The sequence below is a fragment of the Octopus bimaculoides genome, chromosome 8, assembly GCF_001194135.2.
Source record: "Octopus bimaculoides isolate UCB-OBI-ISO-001 chromosome 8, ASM119413v2, whole genome shotgun sequence".
NCBI classification, from domain to species: Eukaryota; Metazoa; Mollusca; class Cephalopoda; order Octopoda; family Octopodidae; genus Octopus; species Octopus bimaculoides.
In genome coordinates, this window is record NC_068988.1 from 30,141,371 (window position 1) to 30,148,870 (window position 7,500).

The 7,500-nt window shown below is 36.5% G+C and overlaps 1 protein-coding gene and 1 long non-coding RNA gene across 5 annotated transcripts in view; both read left to right on the forward strand.

Moving 5' to 3' along the window:
- The window catches only part of LOC106873311 (uncharacterized), a 73,207-nt gene extending 69,669 nt beyond the window's left edge, over positions 1-3,538 (forward strand). Inside the window, exon 4 of the long non-coding RNA XR_008264733.1 lies at positions 3,423-3,538. This is a non-coding gene — a long non-coding RNA (uncharacterized LOC106873311). The remainder of the gene's footprint in view (positions 1-3,422) is intronic.
- The window catches only part of LOC106882798 (neurexin-1a), a 443,081-nt gene that overhangs the window by 180,755 nt on the left and 254,826 nt on the right, over positions 1-7,500 (forward strand). The window lies entirely within an intron of this gene.

Genomic DNA, 7,500 nt, shown 5'->3' on the forward strand with positions numbered 1-7,500 from the left:
AAAAAAAAAAAAAAAAAAAAAATCAAGGTAGTTTTATTCGTTATTCTTTTTAACGGTTCTCGTTATATCATAATCAGCAGCAGTGGCATTGTTCTAATGAGAACTTCTCCAAGTTTGCATGGTCATACTTTTCTGTGACCCTCACCTGAATCCAGACAAGATTATATTTCCCCTGTGTCCATTGTAGAACAAACTGCCTCAACATGCTTTCATGAAGGATTGCAGACAAATGGCACTGGGGAAGACTACCTTCCCACATAATTCCTGCCTACCAGGCTTCTCTCACAAGGTATTGCTCAACAGACAATTCCAGCAGGGGATATCAGCCACAAGCTTACAGACAGTAGCACTGAATCTTCAACCATATAGTTCTAGTTTGGAATTTTTCACTACACAGCCATGCTTATGCCAGTTATATATAATACCCATATAAGTTTGGCTAATTTCTTTGAAATTATTGTATTGCTCCTTATTAAGTATTTAGATTTTATATTTGTGTGCACTTGTGTCTTTACACATGTTTTTATTTCCGTTTAATGTCCCTATTAGATGTTTTTTTTTATTACATGATTGTGTATCAGTGTATGATTTATTACAGTGGGTGTATATAAAGATTAAGCAATTCTAGATATATATTCTCAAACTGTTAATAAAAAAATTGTCTATATATATATCATCATCATCATCGTTTAATGTCCGCTTTCCATGCTAGCATGGGTTGGACGATTTGACTGAGGACTGGTGAACCAGATGACTACACCAGGCTCCAATCTGATTTGGCAGGAACCTGGTGTATATATATATATATATGTATATACAGGCACATATACTTAGAGCTTATTCAATAATTTACATGATTTAGCTGGTTCAAACTACCCTCTCTGCATGCAATGAGAAAATAAATTGTACAAAATAGAATAGGGGAAGTCGGTGGGCAGAGAAAAAATTAATGTGTAATATTTCATTTATATGTTCCAAGTTCAAATCAGTCAGAGGATGATGCAGGTTAATTTTTACCTATCATTTATCCAGTCAAGAAGTGGAGTGATAGACAAACGGTCTACCTAATAGCTATATGACCCAACAACCCAAAATTTACCCTCTGGTTTTCTAAATTAGAAATGATTGTTCCCCTCAAATTGAACCCTCTGCCATCCCCACACCATTCACATATATACTCTCCCTCCACTAGTTCTTTTTTTTTTCTGTTTCTTTTGTCATCTGTTATATTAATCAATGTTTCCGAACTCTGAATTTTACTCCACACAAACATGCCAATGTTTTTTTTTGTTTTTTTTTTGTTTCCGTTTTGTTTTGTTATTTAATTGTTGTTAGAGAATTCGTACTTGCATTTCATTCCCAACTCTGTTAGATGTTTACTGTTGGTGTTGTTTTTAATATTTTTTTCTTATTTAATGTTTTTTTTTTCTCAAAAATATCCCTGATATTTTTTTCTTCTCTTTTGCCATTTTACACTGAGTCACCACCATTTCTCGCACTCTCACTTTCTCTTCCAATTCACACTCATATGTTTTCATTTCTATTTCCAATTATTAATTCCTCACGTAACAATTTTATTTGTTTATATATATATGTATGTATATGTGTGTGTCTTACGTATATGTATGAAAAGGTATCGAAATGTATACAAATCTATAAATGCATGATGTTTTCTCTTTTTAATGTTACCATTTTTGTTATTCTCATATAAAGTCCGTTGTTTGGGGTTTTTACATACATCACACTTGTAGTTATTGAGTAGAGCTTCGAATGAAAATATGTGTGGAGGAGAGGGGTATATATATATGTATTTTTTTTTTCTTTTTGGTTTCAAGGAATTGAAAAATGCCATACCTAAATATCTTGTACACCCCATCAAATGCTCAATTGGATAATTACCATGACAACTACTACACTTCTTTGTTAGTGTCAGAGGAAAGTTGGGAGGGCAACATTGAGTTTTGTTACAATACATAAGCCTTTTTCTGTAAAATTGGTAGTTCTTGTCAACACAACATAGACATCCATACTGTCATGCATAAGCACATATAATAAAACTTTGCATTCGTACAAAGTCTCTTTAACACACATACACACACACGCACGCATGCACATGGTCATACACAATCAAACACATACATGCATACAAATAGATCTTGCCTGAAGATGGGGATGAGAAACTCCAAGTCACTCACGCAGACTCAGCTTTGAATAATGTTATTCCACTTCATCTAAACAGTATTGAGTACTTTTATCGCTTCATTGCAATTCACGCCATGTGAAACCACCATGCAATATTTGTGTGTGTGTGTATATATATCAGCATGTGTGTGTGTGTATGTGTAAATGTATGTACATAGAGAAATGTGTATAGCAGATGTAGTGTACCTATGGCTTTAGCTTTATAATGTATGTCAATGTTTTGTTTTGTTTTATTACAATTAGCTAATTTATTTAGTATAAATATTATCATCACCATTTTTGTTTGTATGTTTGTTGTTTACCTTTTTTTCCATACTACTTGTTATGTACTCAATGCTATCTAACCATGTGCACTTGATTTTTTAAAAAATTTTTCCTGCCCTTCTGGCGCATTTTGGCCTGTTTATTTTTAAAAATTTGTTTGTTACACAACCATGCCTCCTTTAACTTCTGCCTCAGCTCTTTTTTTCTCCCTTTTTTTTTCTAACATCTTTCTTTCTTTCTCTCTCTCTCTCCCTCACTCTCTCCTTTTCCTTTTCTTCTCTCCTTTTACATTCGCACACATACTATTTCTTAAAATGCTCTGCCTTGTTCTCCACCCGAGAGTGGATGCAGGTTTACCATATATTTATATTTATATATATATATATATACATAAAATAATCAGAAGTCACACACTCACTTTAGGGGCGAGAGTTTCATACATTGGCACTTGACAAACATTTAATAATTGGCAATGCACAAAACTCTCGACCCTTGAATTACTCTGTAATGTCTGCCAATTATTAATAAGAAAATATATTCATGATTTGAGTTCGACTCTTCCTGTTCGCATCACCAAACTCCATAAACTATTCAGCACATACAATAACAGCCATACCAACAATCCAACATATCTCCTTCATCAGCTACCCCACAAATATCACTATGGTTTCGACACCTATATATATATATGTACGCATACACACATCTTTCTACTTATTATTTCACTTTGCCTTGCTCTTTCTCACACACACATACACATGTATGCACATTCTCTCTTCCTCTCTCTCTCTCTCTCTCTCTCTCTCTTCCTGGCCAATTCCTGCTTTCCTCTTTCTCCACTTATTTGTTTCTTCCACATATCCCTCGTCCAACCACCCCCTCTTCTCTGCTCTCCTAGCACCAACACCTTGTACTAATTGGTTTGCATGTCTCTTCTTTTTATTTTGATGTATGAGGCCAGCGGTAAGGCAGTGGCGTACCCCACCGTAATCCCCGGACAATTCCCTGTTTTGGTTAGTGTTAAACCACATTCTTTTACTTACTTTCAATCTCTGCTAAGACAATAAAGACCAACAACAAACAGCTACTACTATATTACTACTATTTCAACAATGGAGAACAACAATAACAACAACAACAAGTAATGTGAACGAGAACACATTAAAGTAACAAAACTGAAGTTTATATTCATTTTAGAAACATAATACATATTCTGACATACACAAAAACACATACTACACATACACACACACACACACACACACACACACACACTCGAAACGTGTATGTATGTATCTATGTCTATATATGTCAGAAACATATTTTAAACTAACCTAAAGTTCGCTTTTATACATATATATATATATTTATTATATATACGAAAGGTCCAGTTACACAATAGGAATGATATCAAGAATTAAAGGGGTTGAAGGAAAGCTGCTTTTCTTTAGCCCTTTTGAATCTTGGTATCATTTCAATTCTGTGTAGGTTAGACCTTTTTGTATATATATTATGCACGCATATTCAGGCATATGTTTATATGCATCTGCATGCCTTTATGTGTATACACATGTGCAAAAATTCGCATGTTTGCGTATTTGTGTGCACGTGTATGTATTTATATATATGTATATGAGCATAGACAACACGTGCACACCTAGAGACACCCTCACTCATACACACATGCACCTACTCGCAACACACACACACACACACACACATACACACACACAATATCAAGCAAGCATAGTGCACAATTAGTATATGTATGTGTATGTCACATGCATGATATGTATATTTCTAAATAGATTCACAAATTCACAATATATATTAACACAATGTTTGTGTGTATGTATGTATGTGTGTGTACATGTATGTATGGATATATATATATATATATATATAAAACCATGCACACACACACACACACACAAACTTACACACGTGTGTACATTATTAATATTCTAATCCTCAAATGTTGCTTTGCTATGTCTGTATTTTTTGTTTGTTTTTTTTTTTTATGCTAAGCCTTGTTATTTTTTCTGGTTTTTAATTGTCTTTTTTTTTTTTTTTTTTTTACTTGTGCATGCATGCTATATTCACTACATCAAACAAGGATTTCTCTCAAGCTTCTGGTGGAAGGCTGATGACTTGCTCAACAATTGTTTTGTGTGTTTTCTTTTTGTTCCTTGTCTGTCTGGCAAATTCGTGTAATCTGCCTGTCTGTTTTACTAGTTATGTATCTACCAATTGTTCAATCTACCTACTGTTTGATCTCCCTCTCTGTCTATCTTCTAATCTCTCCATCTCTCTATATATCTACCTCTCTATACAAATATATCTACTGATCTATCTATTTACTTATGTCTGTCTGTGTCTATCTATCTACCTCTTTATGTATGTATGTATGTATCTATTTATCTACCTAGCTATCAAATCCATCTAATGTCTATGTTTGTCAGTCTCCTGTATATCTTTTCATTGTAAAACAAGAGCTCTACCACCTGCTTCATCCCTACAACTACCTGCTCAATTTACTTGCGAAATCTCCCTTACTAAACTAACTCCCTGCTATATTTGAAAATAGTGGGTGGGCCAAGGGTGTTTTGATTTAAGCCCTAAATATTTGGAAGCAATATTCATGCTTCAGTAATGAACTGGTCATCGATCAACCCTAGCATGTTGCAGGTCATTGCTTTGGACATCTTATTTCTGGCTATTTTATGTGATTTTCGTATTGTATTTTGCCGTCGTTTAGATTTTATTATACTTTAGTCTGAATTGGTAGCACCATGTCTGTATCTCAGACAGGTAAACTGTATCTCTGTTTAGGTTTGGCTCAAACTTCCATTTTATGATATTATATATCTGAGAGGTAAAAATACAAGCTTGGAAAGAGTTTCAAGAACGTTGCAATTCTGTGAATTGGAAGCTTAAAGATCCTCTGAATAGTCAGAGATTTAGAGATATTTTACTTGAAGCATATGATAAAATGAGGGAGATATAGCAACATATAATATAAGAGGTTAACTAGAAGTTTTCTGCAGCACAATTTGATAAAGGACACTGACCAAATTTGTGGCTGGTACAAAGTCCTTTCCTGACCTGGTGGTGTAACAGTGTAATAGACAGGGCCATTAGAGCAAAGAAAGAGGACTGGAAGAGTGGTGGTAGCAGGAAACTATATTGCATAGCCAGAAGGGAAGCCAAGAAATGGGTGTATTTAACCAAGGGAGAAACAAAAAAAAAAAAACAGAAGTTTCCCAATGTTCTGCAGCATGAGGGCCAGAGGTTTGAGGCGTTTTGGATTGCAAGATTATGTGAGAGAAAAGCGTGATGTTGTAGGAGAGAATGGTTTAGTTGCAGTTAGTGATTCTGCAAAGAAAGGGGCTTAGAAATGCCATTGTGTAAGACTGTTAAATGTATGGAAGGAGGAGAGTTTGCCTAATTATGGACCCAACAAGGGACTAGCTGTCTGAATCAACAGTAGCCTCACAGAGATGACATGGGGCAGAGATTTCCAGCAGCTTGCTGTATTTGAGAAGACTCATTGCGCTAAGTAAAATTTTGGCCATCCATACATACAGGCATGTATGTCCTTTACAACCATGCCCTCCACTTCTTCTCTCAACTAAGTTCTTGTCTTGTGGGCTCATGGGTGCTGGTGCCATGTAAAAGTACCCGTGGAAGTGCCACATGAATACACCCATGCTGGAGCCACTTTAACACACGTATAACTTCTAACACAAATGGAATCATTTTTACTAATTTATGAAGCATGCCAGTACCGCCTGACTGGCCTTCGTAGAGATCGTTGCCAGCGCCCCTGGATTGGCTCTTGTGCGGGTGGCACATAAAATACACCATTTTGAGCGTGGCCGTTGCCAGTACCGCCTGACTGGCCTTCGTGCGGGTAACACGTAAAAGCACCCACTACACTCTCTGAGTGGTTGGCGTTAGGAAGGGCATCCAGCTGTAGAAACTCTGCCAAATCAGATTGGGGCCTGGTGTAGCCATCTGGTTTCACCAGTCCTCAGTCAAATTGTCCGACCCATGCTAGCATGGAAAGCGGACGTTAAACGACGATGATGAATGTAAAAATTTTACCAATTCTCTTTCTCTTTCACAACTTTTATTCTCTCTCTTCTTTACGTATCCTCTTTCTCTCTCTCTCTCTCTTATTTCCATATTCTCTTAATATTCCAGTATTGGGGGAAAAAAAGAAGTACAGACATAGGATATATGGAAGATAGTCTAAAACAAGATCCACTGAGGAAGTACCCAGGGTGGGGATGTGGATGGGATAGCGGGAACATAGAGAGAGAAAAAACAAAATACTGTGCCAGTTCCCTTTTTTTTTTTTTTTTTTTTTTTTTTCACCCTCCTTGCCCCCACCTTATTGTAACCTCTTGGACAAAAGGGTTTCTTGGACGGGGAAGGTTTGGATATGTAGGTGGGTGGAATACTGGATGTTTGTAACTGTTGCTATCCTCGTTGCTGCCCATGCTATTACCACTACTATTACTACCACTATTAGTAATGCTACTACTACTGTCATGGCTATCAACACTACTCACTTCTTTGAATGGCTCCTCCTCCTCCTCCTTTTTCTAACCACTTCTACTACAATTCTCCTCCCACAGTTCCACCACCACTACCACCACCACCACTACCACCACCACCACTACCACCACTACCAATTTCTCCTCTTCAGTCATCATTATTGTCATTGTCATCACACATCAGCACCACCACCACCATCATCATCATCATCGTCACCAGTGAAAGAAAGAAAGAAAAAAACATGCTTGTGGCTGACATATTTATATGGTCGTAGGGTATTATGAATCAAAGCTGACCCAGGGTTAAACGACGTCTATTATACTACTTTCTGCCCAGTCTTTTTCCATTTTTTTTTTTTGCCCTTCCATCCATGGCAATGGCTATTAATATATATTATGCCTTTTACACCTCCCCCACTCTCATTCGTTGTGGTAACAGACATGCATTGGCCTGCTCCACTCCCTTTTTTTA